Source organism: Pristis pectinata, chromosome 6, assembly GCF_009764475.1.
Source record: "Pristis pectinata isolate sPriPec2 chromosome 6, sPriPec2.1.pri, whole genome shotgun sequence".
In the NCBI taxonomy this organism is placed as follows: Eukaryota; Metazoa; Chordata; class Chondrichthyes; order Rhinopristiformes; family Pristidae; genus Pristis; species Pristis pectinata.
The window spans coordinates 111,471,364-111,497,021 of NC_067410.1; the positions used below are offsets into that span (position 1 = coordinate 111,471,364).

Sequence of the window (25,658 nt, forward strand, 5' to 3'; positions counted from 1 at the left end):
CAAGGGCCACGATGAGGCAGATTCGGAGATCAAGAGTTCATCTTTAATGTACTGTAGAAGAGGTCCATTCAAGAGTGTGATAACAGCGAGATAGAAACTGTCCTTGAGCCCTGAACATACTGAATGACTGAGCTTCCACAGACCTCTAGGGTAGAAAACGCCACAGACTCACCAACACTGGATGAAGAAAGTTCTCCTCATATCCCATGCTGAACGGCCGACTCTTTATATCGAGACTGTGACCTCTGGTTCCAGGACCAGAGGGCACAGCCTCAGAAGAGAAGGACGTCCCTTTAGAACAGAGATGAGGAGGAATTTCTTCAGCCAGAGGGCGGTGAATCTGTGGAATTTTTGGCCACAGACGGCCGTGGAGGCCAAGCCATTGGGTGTATTTAAGGCAGAGATTGGTAGCTTCTTGATTAGTGAGGGCGTCAAAGGTTATGGGGAGAAGGCAGGAGAATGGGGTTGAGAGGAAAAAATAAATCAGCCATGATCGAATGGTGGAGCAGACTCAGTGGGCTGAATGGCCTAATTCTGCTGTTATGTCTTATGGTCTCATAAGACAATAACAAATCAATTTATTAAAATACCACTCATAGAGTCACACAGTTTTCCAGGTAGGGTCTAATCACTGCCTAATATTACTGGACAAAGATGTGCGTTTTCCCCGTGTCTGCGTGGGTTTCCTCCGGGTGCTCCAGTTTCCTCCCACATTTCAAAGACGTACGGGTTAGGAAGTTGTGGGCGTGCTGTGTTGGCGCCGGAAGCGTGGCGACACTTGCGGGCTGCCCCCAGAAAAGACGCATTTCACTGTGTGTTTCGATGTACATGTGACTGATAAAGATCTTATCTACTTTTGTAGGGAGAAAGAGGGATTAGCCACCAATTTGTGCACAGAGAGATCCCAATAACCTGATCATTTTATGTTGATTGAGGGATAAACACAGGGTAGGAGGGAAAACCCGCTCCCAAATCCTCTGTGCAACAGCAGGCGTGGGATTTTTACCAGGGTCAACCTTTATCCCCAACCCTCCCTGGCTCCAGGTGTCCTTCCTGACTTCAAGGAGGCTGAAGTGATCGGAGAAGGGAACGGGAGTGATTATAGGCAAGACTTCTCGCTGGGATATTCAGAGGGATGGTGTACATCATCGCTAGTCAGGGATGGACAGTGAGGGTTTGTAAAGAAAGGCCCTCTGTCTGACTGATTTCAGTTGAGGTAGAAACAAGGCAGGGCTATCAGCTCCTGAAACATCAGCTCTCTTTTTCTCTCCACAGATGCTGCCCGACTTGCCGAGTGTTTCCAAGGTTCCTTGTTTTTATGTCAGAATGCCTTGTTTTGCTAGTCAAGGTTGATGAGGGTGTTTCTTCTGATGGGGTCTACCTGGAGAACCCAAGAGGCAGCAACACTCTCATTCCCCCTTTTGGTACGCTGGCGTTCCTCTCTCGTCACCAGCCCTCCCATTGTCAGAAGCAGTCTCTTCTCACTGTGAACGATAGGGCCCTGTGGAGCGTTGTAGATCAGAGGAACTCAGGAATACAAATACATGGTTCCCTGAAAGTGGCATCGCAGGGAGACAGGGCAGTGAAGAAGGTGCTTGGCACGCTGGCCTTCATCAGTCACGGCACTGAGCACAGTAGTTGGGACGTTATGTTGCAGTTGTACAGGATGTTGGTGAGGCCGCACTCGGAAGATTGTGTTCCGTTTTGGTCACCCTGCTATAGGAAAGATGCCACTAAGCTGGAAAGAGTGCAGAGGAGATTTTGTTGCCAGGACTTGAGGGACTGAGTTATAGGGAGAGGTTGAGCAGGCTAGGACTTTGTTCCTTGGACCATAGGAGGCTGAGGGGTGACCTTATAGAGGTGTTAAAATTCATGAGGGGTATAGATACAGTGAATGCACACAGTCCTTTACCCACAGAAAGGCAACCAGAAAATAGAGGGCATAGGTTTGAGGTGAGAGGGGAAAGATCTAAAGGGACCTGAGGGGCAACTTCTTCAAATAGAGGGTGGTGGGTGTGTGGAACAAGCTGTTGGAGGAAGTGGTTGAGGTGGGTACAATTACATCATTTAAAAGACATTTGGACAGGTACATGGATAGGAAAGGTTTAGAGGGATATGGGCCAAACGCAGGCAAATGGGACCAGCTTAGATGGGAATCTTGGTCGGTATGGACCAGTTGGGCTGAAGGGCTGAAGTTTCCGTATGGGAGAAGAGTGAGAGGGAATGGGAGAGGGAGGGAGAGGGAGGGAGTGGGAGAGAGGTGCGGGCATCACTGCTCTACAACACAGCATCTGTGCATGCATTGGTGCTGCACAACAGCACGAGTGCTCCACAACAGAATCACTGCATGCACCAGTGACCCACAACAGTATCAGTGCATGCACCTGCGCTTCACAGGTCAATTTCATGGCACCAGAGCAGGATCCTGCGCATCATGACACAGTACCAGTGCATGCACCAGTGCTCCATGACACCACCCTGCGCCCCTGCAGACTGCAACCCCCCGCCTGGAGGTGGGAACAGGAGACGGAAACCCTGCAGTGATTTTCCTCGCTGGAGTTAGCTGACAGGAGTGCCCCCATGCTTTGCTCGGTGAGCTGCGACCTGCCCCTCCCCTTGCTGCACTGTTGCAATCTCTCCCTCGCACAGCGACAACAGCTGTGGATCTCACTCCACCTCCCTCTGGAGCCAGCCCCTCACCTGCTCCTCTTCCTGGTGCCGAGCATTCCCTCGCCAACATCCAGTAAACTCATCCCACATTCCAAATTCTGCCTTAAGCCCCATCCCCGCCAAACAAGTGTCTCGGTCCGGTGGGAAAACCAGGGGCTAGTCTCTCCCTCAGTCTCTCTGCCAACAGCTGGAAATGCTTTTATAATCCTCAGTTTCACGCTGGTTTGGTTTTAATATCATTTCCCATCTCACTCCGACAGGTCCCCGATCCCGGATGGAATGTCAGGGTGCGGGGGCTGCCACTCCATGACCGGAGGCGAGGGTGTTGCACGACCAGTTGTTTCCATGCGCTGAGAGGCTTCGGTACACTCGCCCGACCCATTCTCCCCTTGCTAACTCTTCCGAAGAGCTCTCCAGTTAGCCCCAGCCCTTCCCGATCGCCCCAACCCGTCTCCAAGGGCAGATGAGCTGGAAGCGGCAGGCACGGTAGTGTAGTGGTTAGCGTAATGTTATTACAGCGCCAGCGACCCGGGTTCAATTCCGGCCGCTGTCCATAAGGAGTTTGTACGTTCTCCCCGAGTCTGCGTGGGTTTCCTCTGGGTGCTCCGGTTTCCTCCCACATTCCAAAGATGTACGGGTTAGGAAGTTGTGGGCGTGCTATGCTGGCGCTGGAAGTGTGGCGACACTTGCAGGCTGCACAAAAAGACACATTTCACTGTGTGTTTCAATCTACATGTAACTAATAAAGATATTTTATCTTATCATTGTCTCACTGGCAGTGCCCCAGGGAGCAGCTCTTCCCTTGGCACTGTGCTGACTGCCAGCTACCCTCCACCAGTCAAGGGACATCAGAACCTACCACTCATCAAACCACCCAAGGGAAGAACCCTGCTTTAAGGTCTCATTGAGGAGCAGAATTAGGCCATTCAGCCATCGAGTCTGCCCCACCATTCAACCATGGCTGATTTGTTTTTCTTTGCAACTCCATTCTCCTCCCCGTAACCCTTAACCCCCTCACCACACAAGAACCTATCAATCTCTGCCTTAAATACACCCAATGACTTGGCCTCCACAGCCCTCAGTGGCAACAAATTCCACAGGTTCACCACCCACTGGCTGAAGAAATTCCTCCTCATCTCAGTTCTAAAGGGACGTCCCTTTATTCTGAGGCTGTGCCCTCAGACCCTGGACTCTCCCACTGATGGAAACATCCTCTCCACATCCACTCTATCCAGGCCTTTCAGTATTCGGTAGGTTTCAGTGAGATCCCCCCTCATCCTTCTGAACTCCATTGAATACAGGCCCAGAGACATCAAACACTCCTCGTACATTAACCCTTTCATTCCCAGAATTATTCTCGTGAACCTCCTCTGGACCCTCTCCAGGGCCAGAACATCTTTTCTTAGATACAGGGCCCAAAACTGCTCACAATATTCCAAATGTGGTCTGACCAATGCCTTATAAAGCGCCAGCATTAAATCCTTGCTTTTATACTGTGGTCCTCTCTAAATGAATGCCAATATGCATTTGCCTTCCTTACTACCGACTCAACCTGCAAGTTAACCGTTAGGGAATCCTGAACTCGGACTCCCAGGTCCCTTTGCACCTCTGCAAATGTCGCTATAACAACAAATATTTATTGGTCCCCTTACTTAAAAAAATATAGTAATGCTGGAGGCAATCCAAAGGAGATTCACTATATTTTTCCTTGAAGCGACGGAGGATGAGGGGGGACCTGATAGAGGTGTATAAGATGATGAGAGGTATTGATCGGGTGGATAGTCAGAGGATCTTTCCCAGGGCTGAAATGGTGGCCACAAGAGGACACAGGTTTAAGGTGCTGGGGAGTAGATATAGAGGAGATGTCAGGGTTAAGTTTTTTACTCAGAGAGTAGTGAGTGTGTGGAATGGGTTGCCGGCAACGGTGGTGGAGGCGGATACGATAGGGTCTTTTAAGAGGCTGTTGGATAGGTACATGAAGCTTAGTTTCGTTAGGCGTTTAATTACTTGTTTAATTAGTTCAGCACGATATGGTGGGCCGAAGGGCCTGTTCCTGTGCTGTACTGTTCTGTGTTCTGTGTTAGTTTAAATAACTGGTCCCTTATTTTGTAACTTTGTCCCCTTGTTCGTGACTCTCCCACTAGTGGAAACATCGAAACATTTACCCCTGTCAGGCCTCCTTAGGATCTTAATTGTAACCCCTCATTATTCTAAGCTTCAAGGAATACCGACCCAAACTGTCTAACCTCTCTTGACAGGACAACCCTCTCATCCCAGAAATGACACTTCTGCCAACACAATGTCCATCTCCCTCCATTCTCCACACATTCATGAGCCTATCTAAGAGCCTCTTAAGCACCTCTATCATATCTGCCTCCACCCCCACCCCGGCAGCCCATTCCAGGCACCCACCACTCTCTGTGTAAAAAAACTCGCCCCGCACATCTCCTTCAAACTTACCCCCTCTCACCTCAAAAACATGCCTTCTAATATTAGACATTTCGACCCTGGGGGAAACAGATACCAGCTGTCTACTCTATCTATGCCTCTCATAATCTTATAAACTTCTATCAGATCTCCCCCCAGCCTCCACTGCTCCAGAGAGAACAACCCAAGTTTGTCCAACCTCTCCTTATTGCCCTCTAATCAAAGCAGCATCCTGGTAAACATGTAATAAATCTCTGACCCATGTAGGGTAGTGGAGGCGGGATCATTAGAGATATTTTAGATGGAGGTAGATAAATATTTGAAAGATCGAGGAATTGAGGGTTATGGGGAACTGATACAGAAGAGCCAGCATAGGTCAAGCATGGTGAGACAGGGTTGAAGGGCCGAGTGGACTACTCCTATTTTCTGGTGTATTTAGAACCTTTAAAGAAGGAAGAAAGTTCAAGGCATCTCCCAGGAGCAGTGAAGAAGAGCTCAGTCAGAGCCTTGGCTTTTAGGAGATCCTCATAGGAAAGCTTTGGACAGAAAGAATTCCTGAGCTCAGGGGCCAGGCAGCAGAAGGCACAGCCGCCAGTGGTGAGGTGACGATAATCCTGGGCTGGAACTGGAGCACTGAAAGGCTGGAGGTGGTTAGGGAGGTGGAGGGAGGGACCTGAAAGCAAGCACAAGTGTTCTAAGTGCATAGCTATGGTTCAATAGCACTGCCTTTTAAGCACGAGGTTAGGCGATCCAGTATAAATCCGTCGACACACCCCTGAGTGAAATGCAAAGCTGGCAGCTCGGTCAAGAAGCTCAGAGTCATGGAGAGGGTGATAGCAGGGAAACAGGCCCTTCAGCCCATCGAGACGCCTCATTACAGGAAGGATGTGGAAGCCATAGAAAGGGTGCAGAGGAGATTTACAAGGATGCTGCCTGGAATGCGGAGCATGCCTTATGAGAACAGATTGAGGGAACTCGGCCTTTTTTTCTTGGAGCGACGGAGGATGAGGGGGGACCTGATAGAGGTGTATAAGATGATGAGAGGCATTGATCATGTAGATAGTCAGAGGATTTTTCCCAGGGCTGAAATGGTGGCCACAAGAGGATATAGGTTTAAGGTGCTGGGGAGTAGGTATAGGGGGGACGTCAGGGGTAAATTTTTTACTCAGAGAGTGGTGAGTGTGTGGAATGGACTGTCGGCAACGGCGGTGGAGGCGGATACGATAGGGTCTTTTAAGAGACTTTTGGATAGGTTACATGGAGCTGAGAAAAATAGAGGGCTATGGGTAAGCCTAGTAATTTCTAGGGTAGGGACATGTTCAGCACGACTTTGTGGGCCGAAGGGCCTGAATAGTACTGTAGGTTTTCTATGCTTCTATGAGTCTGTGCTCACCACCAACCATCCAATTACACCAATCCTGCATTAATCCTGCTTCTCACTCTACCTCCATTCTGCAGTTACTTTGGGTTTATCATTGTCACGTGTACCGAGGTACAGTGAAAAGCTTTTGTTTGCGGGCCATCCAGACAGATCATTCCGTACATTGGAGTAGTACAAAAGGAAAAACAAATTGCAGATTATCGTGTTACAGTTATTGGAATTGGTTTATTATTGTCACTTGTACCAAGGTACAGTGAAAAACTTGTCTTACAAACCAATCGTACAGGTCAATTCATTACACAGTGCAGTTACATTGAGTTAGTACAGAGTGCATTGATGTAGTACAGGTAAAAACAGTAACAGTACAGAGTAAAGTGTCACAGCTACAGAGAAAGTGCAGTGCAATAAGGTGCAAGGTCACAACAAGGTAGATCGTGAGGTCAGAGTCCATTACGGAGAAAGACAAACAAAGTGCAAGGGCCCCCAGATTCTACCCCTCACCCACACACCAGGGGCAATTTATAGCGTCCAATTAACCCACCGACCCGCATGTCTTTGGGATGTGGGAAGAAACCGGAGAACGTGCAGACTCCACACAGACAGCACCCGAGGACAGGAGATTGAAGGGAGCGACAGACAACCTGCCGGAGGGGCTCAATGGGTCGAGCAGCATCTGTGGGGGTGGGGGGGTGTTAGAGAACAATGCAGGGGTTGAGCCGAAACGTCGACAGTTCCTTCCTCCACAGATGCTGCTCGACCCGCTGAGCCCCTCCGGAAGGTCCTCTGTTGCTCCCCGAGGTCAGGATTGAACTGGGGTCTCCAACTCTGCGAGCTGCACTGCTCGAGTTGTAGAAACTCCATGGGGTGCTGGCCGGGAGCTTCCAAACTCCACCCCCCTCCAACTCTCGGCTGCACTGCACGGGGTTGAAGAAGCCTGAACTGGAGGCAGTGAGAGGGGTGGGGGGGGAAGGGTTAATGAACAGGGAGGAAGGGGCTCGGAGATCTGCCCTGCCTCCAGCAGGCGGCAGTCTCATTGCCTCCTCCCCTGTGAGTCAAACCAGGAACCCGGCACCCGGGAAACTTGCTGCAAATATCCTTGGGGATTGACACCCTTTTAAAATAATGTTTGTTCCCTGCGCAGACGGCCTTTAGGTGTCAATTATCTCGGTATCTCTCTGCAGCTCGGCTGCACGGACTGGGCTGCAGCAGGACAGCCCCTCCCTCCTCTCCCACCAACCCACTCCTGGTGTTTTTATTGCAGCCACAGTTTTATTTTTCTTCCGATAAACAGGAAATTTGACTGGAATACTTGACAAACAGCCAGGGAACTCATGCAAGTTTCCCTCTCTAACCACCCCCCCCCACCACTGCCTCCCCCTCCACCACCAGCCCCCTCCACTACCCAATGCCACCCCTCCCCTCTCTCTCTCATGCTCCACATACATAAGCATCCTGCAGAGGTAAAGGAAAATGGGCAGACTTGCATTTCTGTAGCACCTAACTCGGCTTCAGGAGGTTCCCAAGGTGCCTCACAGCCAGACTGGCACTTTGTGAGGTGTTTTTTTGGGAGGCCGGAGGTTTCAGCAGACACTTTACACCTTACAGGGGGATCTTGATCAGCTGGGTAAGTGGGCCGAGGAATGGCAAATGGAGTTTACTTCAGATAAGTGCGAGATGTTGCAATTTGGAAAGTCAAATCCAGGTAGGACTTTCACAGTGAACAGCAGTGTGCAGAGGGACCTAGGAGTACAGGTACATGGTTCACTGAAAGTGGAGTCACAGGTAGACAGGGTGGTGAAGAAGGTGTTTGGCACGCTGGCCTTCAGTCAGGGCACTGAGTGTAGAAGTTGAGAGGTCATGGTGCGGTTGTACAGGACGCTGGTGAGGCCGCACTTGGAGTATTGTGTTCAGTTTTGGTCGCCCTGCTATAGGAAAGATGTTATTAAACTGGAAAGAGCGCAGAAACGATTTACAAGGATGGTGCCAGGACTTGAGGGACTGAGTTATAGGGAGAGGTTGGACCAGCTAGGATTTTATTCCTTAGAGTGCAGGAGATTGGGAGGTGATGTTACAGAGGTGTATAACATCATGAGGGTGAATGCACACAGTCTTTTTCCCAGGGATGGGGAATCAAAAACTAGAGGGCACAGGTTTAAGGTGAGAGGGGAGAGACTTAATAGGAGCTTGACGGTCAACTTTTTCACACAAAGGGTGGTATCTATGTGGAAGGAGCTGCCAGAGGAAGTGGTTGAGGCAGGTACAATAACAACATTTATCAGACACTTGGACAGGTACATGGATCGGAAAGGTTTAGAGGGATATGGACCAAACGCAGGCAAATGGGACGAGCTTGGAAGGGGCATCTTGTTCAGCATGGACCAGTTGGACCGAAGGGCCTGTTTCTGAGTTGTGGGACTCTCTAACTCCGTGACTCTACAGAACAGCAGAGCCGGCTCAGAAGGCCAAATGGCCTGCTTCTGTCACTTCAAATTCCCGGTTTTGCCGGAAAAAGCGGTCGCCAATTCGCGCACCGTGAGATCCCAGTCAAAGCCAGGGCAAAAGGTATTTGGGCTCTTAGTAAAAAAACAAAACGGAAATACAAACAAGCGAATGAACTGCAGGTCAGGCAGCGTCTGCGGAGGGAGTCCCGGTCTGATGAGGCCGAGGATTTGCCTCCCTTGGCAGAACGATGAAAGGTCGACCTGGAATATTGGCATGGCTCCCCCTCCACAGACGCTGAACAATCCCACCATCCCCTGATTTCATTTCAATTTTCGGGAATTAATGTCGAATTAATGTGGGACAATGGTCCCGCTCTTTTCCAAGGAATCGGAATGTCTCCTCTGGCTCCTGCCTTACGGCGGTGAGGAGGAACAGTGAGGGATGTTGGGGAGAGTAGGGAGGAGGGGGAATCAGGGGTTAGGGTAGGAGGGAGGGGTGAGGAATAGGTTACCGCGCAGGAAAATAGAACAACAGACCATTTAAAAAACTTCTCAAGAGGCCTTGGGAGACAATTGCTCAATGAGTCTGCAGATGCCGGAATCTGGAGCAACAAACAATCTGCTGGAGGGACTCAGCGGATCCAGGAGACCATAAGATATAGGAGCAGAATTAGGCCACTCGGCCCATCGGGTCTGCTCTGCCATTTAATCATGGCTGATTTTATTTTCCTCAAGCCCATTCTCCTGCCTTCTCCCTGTAACCCTTAACCCCCTTACCAATCAGGAACCTACCAATCTCTGCCTTAAATACACCCAATGACTTGGCCTCCACAGCCCTCAGTGGCAACAAATTCCACAGGTTCACCACCCTCTGGCTGAAGAAATTCCTCCTCATCTCAGTTCTAAAGGGACGTCCCTTTATTCTGAGGCTGTGCCCTCTGGTCCTAGGCTCTCCCACTGATGGAAACATCCTCTCCACATCCACTCTATCCAGGCCTCTCAGTATTCGAGATCGGCTGAGACTGTTTTCCCTGGAGTGAAGGAGGCTGACCTTATATAGGTTTATCAAATTATGAGGGGCATAGATAGGGTAGATAGCTGTGAAACTTCGACCCAACATGTCGACAATTCCTTCCCCAACCCCCCCCCCACAGATGCTGCTCGAACTGCTAAGCTCTTCCAGCGGATTGTTGGTTGGTCCACAGTGTGCTTGGTTTGACACCTCCCAGCTCCCAAACCTCTAGAACATAGAACACTACAGCACAGTACAGGCCCTTCGGTCCACAATGTTGTGCCGACGTTTTATCCTGCTCTGAGATCTATCTAACCCTTCCCTCCCACATAGCCCCCTATTTTTCTCTCCTGGACACCCATGCTTAGCTCCTGAGAATCCAGTGGCTCTGTCCCGAGCTCACAGCCCCCAGCTGTTGACTGAAGCCCCTCTACCCTGGGAGGGTCTGAATGCTGCGTGGCACACTACAGCAAGCAGAGTGGGACATCTCTGAAGCAGCCGGCGACATGCAGGGCAGATTGGCAAACACGCTGTTGTTTGAATAGATTCACAAAGCAAACATCCAAATTCCACTGAGGCCACAGGACTGTGAGACACAGACCCTCCCTCCTCCCCACACTCATTGGCAGCAGAGCCAAGCTAAAGGGAGCACAAAAGGCCCTCAAGAGTGACTCTATGCCTCCCAGAACAAACCACTGCTTGTCTCTGATCAAGGGTCTCCTGAACAGCCCAGGCAACTCAACCCTGCCTGAGCCACTGAAAGAGATGAGTGCCTGCAAGCAGATCGAGTTTTAATAACTGCGGATGCACTTCAGTAAGTCGGTGGGACACTTGTGCTCAATACACAATTGGGGGCGTCCTCTCCCCTCGGGAAGTGAGGGGTTGGAAGCCCTCTCTCCGTGGGTGGTGCCCACGGCCCAGCTGTGAGACTGCAGGGGTGCAGATAAGGCTAGAAGACCACAAGAGACAGGAGCAGAATTAGGCCACTCGGCCCATCGAGTCTGCTCCACCACTCGATCATGGCTGATATATTTTTCCCTCTCAACCCCATTCTCCTGCCTTCTCCCCATAACCCTTAACCCCCTCACCAACCAAGAACCTACCAATCTCTGCCTCAAATACGCCCAATGACTTGGCCTCCACAGCCCTCTGTGGCAACAAATTCCACAGCTTCACCACCCTCTGGCTGGTTACAAGGCAGGAGATGGGGATGAAAAAGAAAATCAGCCATGATCGAAAGGCAGAGCAGACTCGGTGGGCCGAATGGCCTAATTCTGCTCCTATATCTTCTAGTCTTATATTCGCTTATTGGGATCTGAGCATCAGTAGTATTTGAGCATTAATTGCCCCTCCCTAACTGTCCCTTGAGAAGGTCGGTGGGGGGTGGGGAAGTGAACCGCTGCAGTCCTTCTAGAGAAGGTGCTCTCACGGTGCTGTTGGGGAGGGAGCTCCAGGGTTTGGACCCAGTGATGGTGAAGGAGCAGAGATATTTCCACGTTAGGATGGTCTGTGACCTGAAGGGGAACCTGCCGGTGGTGGTGTTATCCGGCACCTGCCACCCTGATCCTCGTCGGTGGGAGAGGCGGTGAGTTTGGGAGGTGCTGTCGGAGTAACTGGGGCAAGTAACTGCAGCGCATGTTGTGGACGGTGCATACGGCAGTGTAGGGAGGGAGTGCGTAGGGTGGTGGACCGGGTGATTGAATGAATTGAAATTGGAAGTCATCCTAGTGCTTTTCTCTTTGGAGAGGAGGAGGATGAGAGGTGACTTGATAGAGGTGTACGAGATGATAAGAGGCATAGATCGAGTGGACAGTCAGACTTTTTCCCAGGGCGACAATGGCTAACATGAGGGGGCATAATTTTAAGGTGATTGGAGGAAGGTATAAGGGGGATGTCAGGGGTAAGTTTTTTACACAGAGAGTGGTGGGTGCGTGGAACGCACTGCCTGCCGAGGTTGTGGGAGCGGATACATTAGGGACATTTAAGAGACTCTTAGAAAGACACATGAATGATAGAGAAATGGAGGGCTATGTGGAGGGGAAGGGTTAGATAGATCTTAGAGCAGGATAAAATGTCGGCACAACATTGTGGGCTGAAGGGCCTGTACTGTGCTGTAGTGGTCTATGTTCCATGTTTTGCTTAACCTCCCACACTCTGACGTTCCCTGGAGTTCTCATCCCCAAAGACCCAGTCATAAGCCCACTGCAACCGTCTGTTTTCGGAAGGAGTGAGGTGAGCTCTCCGAAACGGTGCCAAAGGGATGCAGTCCTATCCTTCATTTATTTCTTAGCCTGAGCGCTCTCAACATCAGGGTGGTTCCTAGACCACGTCGTAGAGAGAGACAGGCGACACCGAGCCATGCAGGGAGTTACGAGGGGATGGGACCCGGCAGTTGGTCAGTGAGGTAGGCTTAACTGGGTATCACGATGGAGAGCAGAGGGAGAGGGGTAGAAAAGGCCGTGGAGGAAAGCCCAGAGCTCGAGGCCCAGGTAGCCGAAGGCTCTCCGGGGAACGTGCAAGAGGCCCGAATTGTTGGGTGAGATCTCACAACTTGCCAAGCTGCAGCAAGTCACATTACACAGAGTATTTATCTCAAAGCACTGAAAGATTCCCTTGAAAGCATCCCTTGTACCCGCCCACCCTAGCAGAGATATATTGACTCCCTTCCCGGCTCCCCTCTCCCCACCTCTGGCTGCCAAGGACCAAATCGCACTCCAGTGGTGGAAACCTTTCTCACCAACCCGTCCTCTCCCTGCCAAGGGACAGAAGGCTGCTTGCATCTGCCCAGTCAACACGATTCCAGGACCTTCAACGGTGCTTTCCCCAGCCAAGGAGAATATCCTCAGCTTGGTTCATCATTAAACCAGCTAGGAATGAGCTGGGAAGACATTTCCATAAGACTTACATTCCACAGATTCAACAGCCTCGGGCTAAAGAAATTCCTCTTCATCTCTGTTTTAAAGGGACGCCCTTTTATTCTAAAACATCCATATCTTCACTCAGAGGGTGGTGAATCTGTGGAACTCTCTCCCGGGCAGCTGTGGCGACTCGGGTGATTTCTGGATATTATAGTCATCAAGGTCAACAAAGTCACACAGCATGGAAGCAGGCCCTTCAGCCCAACTGGTCCATGCCAGCCAGGATGCCCATCTCAGCTAGTCCCATTTGCCCACTTTTGGCCCATATCCCTCTGAACCTTTCCTGTCCATGAATGTGTCTGAATGTCATTTAAATGTTGTTAATGTACCTGCCTCAACCACTTCCACTGGCAGCTTGTTCCATATACTGACCACCCTCTGGGTGAAGAAGTTGCCCATCTGGTCCCTTTTAAATCTTTCCCCTCTCACCTTAAACCTGTGCCCTGTAGATTTTAGTTCCCCTTCCCTGGGGAAACGACTGTGTGCACTCACCATATAAAGAGATATGGGGATAGTGCAGGAAAATGGGGCTCAGTGAGATAACCAGCTATGACCTTGTTGGATGGTAGAGCAGGTTTGAGGGGCTGAATAGTCTACCCCTCCTCCTATTTATAATGTTCTTGCATTGAGTCCTTTCCTTGCAACTGCTCTGCCCAAGACCACAAGAAAATTGCAGAGAGTTGTGGACACGGCCCAGTCCACCATGTAAACCAGCCTCCCCTCCATGGACTCCGTTTACACTTCCCACTGCCTCAAGAAAGCAGCCACTGTAATCAAGGGCCCTTCACACCCCAGTAATTCTCTCTTCTCCCCTCTCCTGTTGGGCAGAAGGTACAAAAGCTTGGTACAAAAACATGGATCACCAGGCACAAGGACACCTTCTATCCTGCTGTCAGACTCTTAAATGGACATTCATACAATAGAAACACACTCTTGATCTCCCAATATACCTTGTCATGGTCCTTGCACCTTATTGTCTGCCTGCCCTGCACTTTCTCTGACACTGGAACACTTTATTCTGCATTTTTTTGTACTACCTCGCATTACACAGAGTATTTATCTCAAAGCACTGAAAGATTCCCTTGAAAGCATCCCTTGTACCCGCCCACACCAGCAGAGATATATTGACTCCCTTCCCGGCTCCCCTCTCCCCACCTCTGGCTGCCAAGGACCAAATCGCACTCCAGTACGGAATGGTCTGTCTGGATGACACAAACAAAAGTTTTTCAGGGTACCTCGGTACACGTGACGACAATAAACCAATTACCCTCCCTTTGATCAGCCCCTGCACAGACTGCAGTTCCCCGCGGTTACAATTGCACCGTGAAAGCCTGCACTGGAAGAATGCACTTGGGCAACGCATATAAAAACGGCCAACTCTTCCATGCAGGTGCACCCAGACTGTGCAACAACGTTCACACAGCGCACAGACTGGCAGTCCGACTGGGGAGGCTGTCACTGTCCAGCCTGGTCCCAAGGGTGAAGCAGAGGGCACAGGGCAAGGTCTGAGGCTCTGGTCTGACCCTGCTGCCTGTAATTACAGGATTCCTTACTGTACACCCCACTGCTCATTGACCCGTCTTCCTGCATGGCTGGCAGGGTCTCCACAGAGAACAACTGTGAGCCAATCACAATGGGGGAGTCAGGCGTCATACACAGTGATGGTGGCTGGCATCGTCTCTTGAAGGACCTGGGTGAACCAGGTGGGTTTCTGTCTTGGTCCCAGCAGCTTCACATCCACCGTTAATTGGTCATGGGTTTATTATTGTCACAGGTGCAGGGATGCAGTGAAAAGCATGTCATCCAGACAGATCGTTCCATACACAAGTACATCGAGGTAGTACAAAAGGGAAAAAGCAATAACAGAATGCAGAATAAAGTGTCACAGTTACAGAGAAAGTGCAGTGCAGGCAGACAATAAGGTGCAAGGGCCACAACGAAGTAGATTGAGAGATCAAGAATTCATCTTTAGCATATGAGAGGTCCATTCAGCAGATAACAGTGGGATAGAAGATAAGATATCTTTATTAGTCACATGCACATCGAAACACACAGTGAAATGCAGCTTTTTTTTTTGCATAGTACCTTCTGGGGGCAGCCCACAAGTGTCACCGTGCTTCCAGCGCCAGCATAGCATGCCTACAACTTTCTAACCTGTACGTCTTTGGAATGTGGGAGGAAACCGGAGCGCCTGGAGGAACCCCACAAAGGCACAGGGAGAACGTACAAACTCCTTACAGACAGTGGTCAGAATTGAACCCAGGTCACTGGCGCTGTAATAGCGTTACGCTAACCGCTACACTACCATGCCTGCCCTTGAGCCTGGTGGTACATGTTCTCAAGCTTTTGTATCTTCCGCCCAATGGAAGCGGGGAGAAGAGAGAATGAACAACTTCTTATTTTAATTATTTCAGATTGAATTAACTTGATTTAAGTTCCCCATACGACACAGAAGGACACAACTCAGTTCTCGGGCCCCGCAAGTCATTAAACCGCACTTAATGCGTGAACAGTTCCTGATATTTCACAAAGGTCCACGCTGGACTGGTGACCACATGCTCAGCCAAAGGGTGTAAGGAGCATCTTATTTACTCATTACAACACATAAGGAGGCCATTTAGCCCATCAACCCCATTCCCATTTGTGAATCCCAATGAGTCTCGACCATTCCTTTCCCTCCACAGATGCTGCTTGACCCGCTGAGTTCCTCCAGCGGTTTGTTTTTTGAATCCCATTTCCCTCAGGCTCTGCAACTTGTACAAGACATTGGTGAGGCTGTATTGTGTTCAGTTTTGGTCACTCTGCTGTAGGAAAGATGCCATTAAGCTGGAAATAGTGCAGAGAAAATTTATGAGGGTGTATCCAGGACTCCAGGGACTATCATGGGGAGAGGTTGAGCAGGTTGGGACTTTCTTCACTGGAGTGTAGGAGAATGAGGGGTGATATTATAGAGGTGTATAAAATCACGAGGGGCATAGATAGGGTGAATGCACACAGTCTGTTTCCAAGGGTTGGGGAATCAAGAACTAGAGGGCATAGGTTTAAGGTGAGAGGGGAGAGATTTAATAGGAACCTGAGGGGCAACTTTTTCACCCAGAGGGTGGTGAGTGTATGGAACAAGCTGCCAGAGGAAGTGGTTGAGGCAGGTACATTAACAACATTTAAAAGGTACTTGGACAGGTACATGGATCGGAAAGGTTCAGAGGGATATGGGCCAAACGTGGGCAAATGGGACTGGCTTAGATGGGGATCTTTGTCAGCATGGACCAGTTGGGCTGAAGGGCCTGTTTCCATGCTGTGTGACTCCATAACATTCTCAACTCTCGTTGATTCCATAGCTACACCAGGGGTAATTTACAGTGGGCAGTTAACATTTCATTCGGGGAGTTTGGAATAATGGACAGGCCCCCATGGATAGGCACACCTTGGGATATCAGGAGGAGTTCCAACACCCAGGGGAAGCCCAGGGAGAACGTGAAAATTCCACACAGACAGCGCCAGAGGTCAGTGGGGAGGGTTGATGGGAATGTGGGGAGAATTGGAGGCAGGGTTTACACGAGAGACTGTGGATGCTGGAAATCTGGAGCAATACACGAAGGAGCTGGAGGGACTCAGCAGGTCAGGCAGCACCTGTGGAGGGAAATGATCAACGTCAACATAAACACCAGTTCTGATGAAGGGTCTTGGCCCAAATCGTTGATTGTTCATTTCCCTCCATAGATGCTGCCCGACCTTCTGAGTTCCTCCAGCATTTTGTGTTGTGTTCTAGGTGACAGGGGAATGGGATTGGCTCTGTGAGCTGGCAGAGACTTGATGGGCTGATTGTCCTCCCTCTATCTCCTGAGAAAATGCGGAGCTGAGTAGCAGTAGCTCGACCCCAAAGGGAGAGGTTCAGCGAGGGTCCCGGGAGCTGAAACCATGGGTGTACAGGGTGGAGTTATGGTGTGGAGCAGGGCAAGAAGACCAGGCTTCAGACCCAGAAGGACTGATGTCCCCCGTGATGCATTGGCTCAGGACCCGAGACTGATGCAGGAGGAGGGGAATCAGGGGAAGAGGTTGAGGAGGGGGGGGACCTCGCCTGAACATCCTCCAACCACCGGGCACCCTCGGGCTCTTAATGAAGGGGACCAGCTCAGCCAGCTCTGTAGAAATGTAAGCCTGTCTTTCCAAGGTTCTGTCCCATCCTTCACCACCTCAGGATGTCCCAACCCTGGATCCCTCAGAGCCAGGGAACGATACACAGGTGGTGGCGTGCAGGTAACTGTTGGACATAGCAAGATCCCACAGACAGCCACCTCTGACAGATAAATGCTGGCCAGGGAGAACTCCCTGGTCCTCTTCCTCAAAACAGCGCCAGACGATCTCTTCCATTCACCTCAGAGAATGCCGGGGGGGGGGGGGGGGGGTGGGGGGGGGTGCACAGCTTGTGACAGCGGTGCCTCAGACACTGCAGCACCCTGAGGGTGGGTCCGGATCGTGGGCACGAGTCTCTGGGGAGTGACAGAGAGAGGGGAAGTGAAGGAGAGGTGGAGAGTGGGAGAGGGAGGGGAGGGAGGGGGGAGAGGAGGGGAGATTGGTGGGTGGGAGAGGGGGATAGGGGAGAGGAGAGGGAGGGGAGAGGGAGGTTGGTGGGAGGCGGGGAAAGGGGGGAGGGGGAGAGGAGGGGAGGGGAGAGGGAGGTTGGTGGGAGGCAGAGGGGAAAGGGGGGAGGGGGAGAGGAGGGGAGGGGAGAGGGGAGGTTGGTGGAGACGGAGGGGAAGGGGGGAGGGGGAGAGGAGGGGAGGGGAGAGGGGAGGTTGGTGGGAGACGGAGGGGAAGGGGGGGAGGGGGAGAGGAGGGGAGGGGAGAGGGAGGTTGGTGGGAGGCGGAGGGGAAAGGGGGAGAGCGGATAGAGGCACAGCAGGGAGAGGGGATAGAGGGAGGTGGAGTGGGGGAGAGAGGAAGCAGAGGTCGAATGGAGGGGGAAGGGGAGGGGCGGGAGAGAGGGAGGAGGAGAAGCGAAAGAGGTAAGGAAGGGAGAGAGGGGAGCGAATAAGGAGCAGAGAAAAAGCGAGGGAGGGGAATGGAAAGAAGGAGGGGGGTAAAGGGACAGGGAGGGAGGGAGAGGATGGAAGGTGATGAGGGGTGAGGATGGACAGGGAAGGAGTGGGGTAGTGGGGAGGGGGGATTGTGGACTGAGGTGTGGGGGGGGAGGCGCGAGGTGAGATAGAGATGGGAAGGAAAGCAGGGAACGGAGGGAGATGGGAGGAGGGACGGGGAGGGAGATGGGAGGAGGGACGGGAAGGGAGATGGGAGGAGGGAGGGGGAGGGAGGAGGGACGGGGAGGGAGATGGGAGGAGGGACGGGGAGGGAGATAGGAGGAGGGATGGGGAGGGAGGAGGGATGGGGAGGGAGATGGGAGGAGGGATGGGGGAGGAGGAGGGATGGGGAGGGAGATGGGAGGAGGGACGGGGAGGGAGATGGGAGGAGGGATGGGGAGGGAGATGGGAGGAGGGATGGGGAGGGAGGAGGGATGGGGAGGGAGATGGGAGGAGGGACGGGGAGGGAGATGGGAGGAGGGATGGGGAGGGAGAAGGGGACGGGGAGGGAGATGGGAGGAGGGACGGGGAGGGAGATAGGAGGAGGGATGGGGAGGGAGGTAGGAGGAGGGATGGGGAGGGAGGAGGGATGGGGAGATAGATGGGAGGAGGGAGGGGGAGGGAGGAGGAATGGGGAGATGGGAGGAGGGACGGGGAGGGAGATGGGAGGAGGGATGGGGAGGGAGATGGGAGGAGGGACGGGGAGGGAGATGGGAGGAGGGATGGGGAGGGAGGAGGGATGGGGAGGGAGATGGGAGGAGGGACGGGGAGGGAGATGTGGAGGAGGGATGGGGAGGGAGATGGGAGGAGGGATGGGGAGGGAGGAGGGATGGGAGGGAGATGGGAGGAGGGATGGGGAGGGAGAATGGGAGGAGGGATGGGGAGGGAGATGGGAGGAGGGATGGGGAGGGAGGAGGGATGGGGAGGGAGATGGGAGGAGGGATGGGGAGGGAGGAGGGATGGGGAGGGAGATGGGAGGAGGGACGGGGAGGGAGATAGGAGGAGGGATGGGGAGGGAGGAGGGACGGGGAGGGAGATGGGAGGAGGGACGGGGAGGGAGATAGGAGGAGGGATGGGGAGGGAGGTAGGAGGAGGGATGGGGAGGGAGGAGGGATGGGGAGATAGATGGGAGGAGGGATGGGGAGGGAGGAGGAATGGGGAGGGAGATGGGAGAGGGACGGGGAGGGAGATGGGAGGAGGGATGGGTGAGGGAGATGGGAGGAGGGACGGGGAGGGAGATGGGAGGAGGGATGGGGAGGGAGGAGGGATGGGGAGGGAGATGGGAGGAGGGACGGGGAGGGAGATGGGAGGCGGGATGGGGAGGGAGATGGAGGAGGGATGGGAGGGAGATGGGAGGAGGGATGGGGAGGGAGATGGGAGGAGGGATGGGGAGGGAGGAGGGATGGGGAGGGAGATGGGAGGAGGGATGGGGAGGATATGGAGAAAAGCAAGAAGATGTAGTGTGGGAAATGGAGGAGTCACCAGTGTGTGAAGCCATCCTGCCCGTCCCCCAGTGCAAGCTGAGGAAACCACTGGCCAGCTGCTGGGAGCGTGGGAGGGGTCCCAGCAGCACTCTGGGCCGTGAGCACAGGGCACACCATTGTTGCCTCTGTGCCCGTGAATGAATCGCTTCTTTTTGCTCTGGAGCTGGGAATTAAAACCCAGCCATTAAGACCTGAGGAATTTCAAATCGGATCGGAACGTAACCAGCTCAAACCAGGCCCCCATCGGAGATGTTTGTTTTTAAAGGTCGGTCACCCCTCCCACAAAACAGGACAGGCAGCTCTGCTCGGGGGAAGTCCGCTGGCCAGGAGTGAGTGCAGAGATCTCCCCCGGGTTAAACACCTCACCAAATCTGGTTCTACCTCCTGTGGCCAAATAGCTGGTTCCAAGTTGGTCAGTGGTTAGGTCCAGGTCTCATCAATGTGCTGGCTGCCATTGTGTGGTCACCAGACCTGTCAGATGGGGTTCTGACCCAGACCAAGGGGAGGGGCTCACACTAGCCAGGCATGTGTGACCCAGGGACCCAGACACTTGCCCAGGGAACCAGAGATGGACCCCTTCCTGCCCACCAAGGGACTGCCCTGTGAGGACTTCCGCCCAAGTCCCCCTTCCAATGGACTTTCCATCCTGAATCTCTGTGGGCCGTCTATTAGAGGGTTTATGGTACTCAGCAGGACTGACATCAGACAGCAACCAAACATCAGGAACAAACAGCAGCACAACATTATTCCAGGGAAACATGCAGAAAATCACATTAGCGAGCCATTTTAATCAGGAATTCCGCTGGCCCCCACAGATAGATGGCCCGCTTGTCTCGGCAGCTGCCTCCCAACTGTCCCCAGAGACCGCAGGCTCAAACACTCCCCTGGGACCCGACACAAAATCCAGGCTGGCGTTGGAATGCAGCACTGGCAGAAGTGCCGTCTCTCAACCGGATCTCATCCTCTCTCTCTCTCTCTCTCTCTCTCTGTATAATTCTCCCCTCTCTCTCCATCAGCCTCTTTGTTTGCCTCTCTCTTTCCTTTCTACTGCCCTATCCCTCTCTCTCTCTCCATTCCTCTTTGTGTTTCTTCCTCCCTTTCTCTGTCCTGTCACCGTCTCCCCCCCTCACTCTCTCTTCTACCTCCCCTTGATAACCTGTCTGCCCCCCTCCCTCCCCTCTGATGGATGTTACAGATCCCACCACCGCTAGTTTGGAGAGGAGCACAGAAAGACGTAAATCTCTGTCGCAGTACAAGACCTCCAGAGTGGAGTGTAGCCATTGAAAACGCTCACTTCTGCAATGGTGGAGCCCAGAGGCGCACAGCAAGATCCCGCACAGCCATGGGATGGATTGGAGCGGTTTAGAGGCGGAAACAGTTCATGAAGGCACCTTGGACAAGTTGGGTCAAGGGGCCTGTCCTGTGCTGTGTGACTCCAAATTCCTTGATTCAACAAGCCCTTTCAAAGATCAATCGCAGGCTCGATGGGCTAAACGCCTCTCCCTGTGCAACACAAGGCCATGAAAGGAGGGCCGCCCACAGTTAGGAAGGTTCTCTGAAGTCAGTGCAGCAAGCAGCAGCTTGATGATCACCTTGGGAACAGAGGGCGCAGGCTCTGATTTCAAGATTCATCCGTTCTCCCTCCTTTGTGTTTCACTGGGTAAAACGTCCCCATCGCATGTGATGGATTATGCTGAGGGATGAACACACCAGTAGAGTGGAAGAGGCAAAGGATGTCATCGAGACAAACACCAAGGGACAGGCCCTTCGATCCAACGTGTCCATGCCGAACACCAACCATCTGACATTAATTCTGGTTTTTATCCTTCCCAGCAACTCACTTCTATCTCAGGGCAGTAATGTCAAGTGCCAGACAACATGCACTTAAGGTGCAATACACAACCTGAGAAACACGATGATGCTGGAGGAACTCAGCAGGCCAGGCAGCATCCACGGAGAAAAGCAGGTGGTCAACGTTTCAGGAATTTAGGTTGTGACAGTTGATGAGAGTTTCTAAAAAGTTCCTATCGCATGAATCCTGGGACAATACGGAAGAGGCAGGGATCGAGTTGTTCCTGAAGTCCATCCCACATATTGGTCAACTATCTCCAACAAGATACGGTGTCACACAATCCCTGAAGAAGGGTCCTGATCCCAAACGTGACCGCCTGCTTTTCTCCACGGATGCTGCCTGGCCTGCTGAGTTCCTCCAGCATCATCGTGTTTTTCATCTAGATTCCAGCATCTACAGTCCTTTGTTTCTCTCGCAACACACAACCTGCTGGAGGAACTCAGAGAGTCGAGCGGTGTCTGTCAGAGGAAGGAATTGCGGATGGTTCGTGTCAAAACCCTGAATCAGGACTCACGACGCAGGGTTCTGGCCCGAAACGTCGACAATTCCTTTCCCCACACCGATGCTGCTCGACCCACTGGGTTCCTCCTGCAGATTGTGTGTTGCTCCAGATTCCAGCATCTGCATTCTCCTGTGTCCAATGCATTTAAGGTGAAAGGATGAAAGTTTAAAAGAGATGTGCAGGGCAAGTCTTTTTTACATAGAGAGCAGTGGGTACCTGGAACGTGCTGCCGGGGAGGTAGTGGAGGCAGATATGATAATGATGTTTAAGAGGCAGTTAGACACATGAATATGCAGGGATGGAGGTATATGGGTCATATACAAGCAGGAGGGATTTAGTTTAAAATGGCATCATGTTCAGAACAGACAGGGTGGGCTGAAGGGCCTGTTCCTGTGCTGTACTGTTCTATGTTCTATTTTTAACTCCCCCCGATTCTACCCTTCACCCACACACTAGGAGTAATTCACAGCAGCCAATTAACCCACCAACCTCCAAGTCTTTGGGATGTGGGTGGAAACCGGAACGCCCAGGTGAAACCATCATGGTCATAGGGGGAATGTGCAAACTCCACACAGACAGCACCGAGATCAGGATTCATACTGTCTGACGAGCACCACTGTGAAGACAGAAAGGAGGCTTCAGAAATGCAACTGGTCCTCCTGTGTGAGTGTCCAGTGGTTTCCTGTGGCATGATTACTTTGGCACCACTCTGTCTTCACACAAAGGTGAGCAGAAGCCTGGCGCTCAAAGCTGACATCAGTTGATGGGTGTTGGACAACAAAATCAACAGGCTACAAGGAAGTGGGGAGAGGGAGATGACTGAGGGAAGGAGTCCTCAAGAAACTGCTTGAACCCCACCTCGGGATCCAATCTTCTACTGGACGCATAATACCAACAACATAAAGCGAAGAGAAGAGACTTGTTCAACAAGGAGGCTAAACCAGAAACCAGCAAAGGAAAAGTTATTATCAAAAGTAATTTCACTCAGAGGGACCAGAGGAAGTAAGAATGTTAAATGTTCAGATTTGAGGCTGAAACATGAAAAAAAAATTAAGGATGACATCATATGCTGACGTGGTGGTGGCAGACGGTGCAGAATTAAGCTGGTTACAATAACCCGTGATCCACATATTGGACATCAAAAACTCTCCGCGGTGGAGAGATATACGTCCCCACTGGTACTGTACCCCAGTGCTATACAGCGACAGACCCTTCCCCACCGATACTGTACCCCAAGGTTATACAGTGACAGAACCGTCCCCACTGGTACTGTACCCCAGTGTTATACAGCGACAGACATGTCTCCACTGGTACTGTACGCCAGTGTTATACAGCGACAGACCCGTCCCCACTGGTGCTATACCCCGGTATTATACAGCGACAGACACGTCCCCACCGGTACCGTACCCCGGTTTATACAGTGACAGACACGTCCCCACCGATACTGTACCCCAGTGTTATACAGAGACAGACCCGTCCCCACCAGTACAGTACCCCAGTGTTATACAGTGACACGACCTGTCCCCACCAGTACGTGTTATACAGTGACAGACCTGTCCCCATCGGTACCGTACCCCTGTGTTATACAGTGACAGACCCATCCCCACTGGTACTGTACCCCAGTGTTATACAGAGACAGACCTATCCCCACCAGCACTGTACCCTGGTGTTATACAGTGACAGACCCATCCCCACTGGTACTGTACCCCAGTGTTATACAGAGACAGACCTATCCCCACCAGCACTGTACCCTGGTGTTATACAGTGACAGACCCATCCCCACTGGTACTGTACCCCAGTGTTATACAGTGACAGACATGTCCCCACTGGTACTGTACGCCAGTGTTATACAGCGACAGACCCGTCCCCACTGGTGCCGTACCCCGGTATTATACAGCGACAGACACGTCCCCACCGGTACCGTACCCCGGTTTTATACAGTGACAGACACGTCCCCACCGATACTGTACCCCAGTGTTATACAGAGACAGACCCGTCCCCACCAGTACAGTACCCCAGTGTTATACAGTGACAGACCTGTCCCCACCAGTACGTGTTATACAGTGACAGACCTGTCCCCATCGGTACCGTACCCCTGTGTTATACAGTGACAGACCCATCCCCACTGGTACTGTACCCAGTGTTATACAGAGACAGACCTATCCCCACCAGCACTGTACCCTGGTGTTATACAGTGACAGACCCATCCCCACTGGTACTGTACCCCAGTGTTATACAGTGACAGACATGTCCCCACTGGTACTGTACGCCAGTGTTATACAGCGACAGACCCGTCCCCACTGGTGCCGTACCCCGGTATTATACAGCGACAGACATGTCCCCACCGGTACCGTACCCCGGTTTTATACAGTGACAGACACGTCCCCACCGATACTGTACCCCAGTGTTATACAGAGACAGACCCGTCCCCACCAGTACAGTACCCCAGTGTTATACAGTGACAGACCTGTCCCCACCAGTACGTGTTATACAGTGACAGACCAGTCCCCACTGGTACCGTACCCCTGTGTTATACAGTGACAGACCTGTCCCCACCAGTACGTGTTATACAGTGACAGACACGTCCCCACCGATACTGTACCCCAGTGTTATACAGAGACAGACCCGTCCCCACCAGTACAGTACCCCAGTGTTATACAGTGACAGACCTGTCCCCACCAGTACGTGTTATACAGTGACAGACCTGTCCCCACCGGTACCGTACCCCTGTGTTATACAGTGACAGACCCATCCCCACTGGTACTGTACCCCAGTGTTATACAGAGACAGACCTATCCCCACCAGCACTGTACCCTGGTGTTATACAGTGACAGACCCATCCCCACTGGTACTGTACCCCAGTGTTATACAGTGACAGACATGTCCCCACTGGTACTGTACGCCAGTGTTATACAGCGACAGACCCGTCCCCACTGGTGCCGTACCCCGGTATTATACAGCGACAGACACGTCCCCACCGGTACCGTACCCCGGTTTTATACAGTGACAGACACGTCCCCACCGATACTGTACCCCAGTGTTATACAGAGACAGACCCGTCCCCACCAGTACAGTACCCCAGTGTTATACAGTGACAGACCTGTCCCCACCAGTACGTGTTATACAGTGACAGACCAGTCCCCACTGGTACCGTACCCCTGTGTTATACAGTGACAGACCTGTCCCCACCAGTACGTGTTATACAGTGACAGACCAGTCCCCACCGATACTGTACCCCAGTGTTATACAGAGACAGACCTGTCCCCACCAGTACAGTACCCCAGTGTTATACAGTGACAGACCTGTCCCCACCGGTACCGTACCCCTGTGTTATACAGTGACAGACCCATCCCCACTGGTACTGTACCCCAGTGTTATACAGAGACAGACCTATCCCCACCAGCACTGTACCCTGGGTGTTATACAGTGACAGGCCCATCCCCACTGGTACTGTACCCCAGTGTTTATACAGAGACAGACCTATCCCCACCAGCACTGTACACTGGTGTTATACAGTGACAGACCCATCCCCACTGGTACTGTACCCCAGTGTTATACAGTGACAGACATGTCCCCACTGGTACTGTACGCCAGTGTTATACAGCGACAGACCCGTCCCACCAGTACAGTACCCCAGTGTTATACAGTGGACAGACCTGTCCCCACCAGTACGTGTTATACAGTGACAGACCAGTCCCCACTGGTACCGTACCCCTGTGTTATACAGTGACAGACCATCCCCACTGGTACTGTACCCAGTGTTATACAGAGACAGACCTTATCCCACCAGCACTGTACCTGGTGTTATACAGTGACAGGCCCATCCCCACTGGTACTGTACCCAGTGTTATACAGAGACAGACCTATCCCCACCTAGCACTGTACCCTGGTGT

General features: G+C 52.2%; 1 protein-coding gene across 2 annotated transcripts in view; it reads right to left on the minus strand.

Annotated features, from left to right (window-relative positions):
* fndc3ba (fibronectin type III domain containing 3Ba) overlaps positions 1–25,658 on the minus strand; it is a 347,890-nt gene that overhangs the window by 107,002 nt on the left and 215,230 nt on the right. The window lies entirely within an intron of this gene.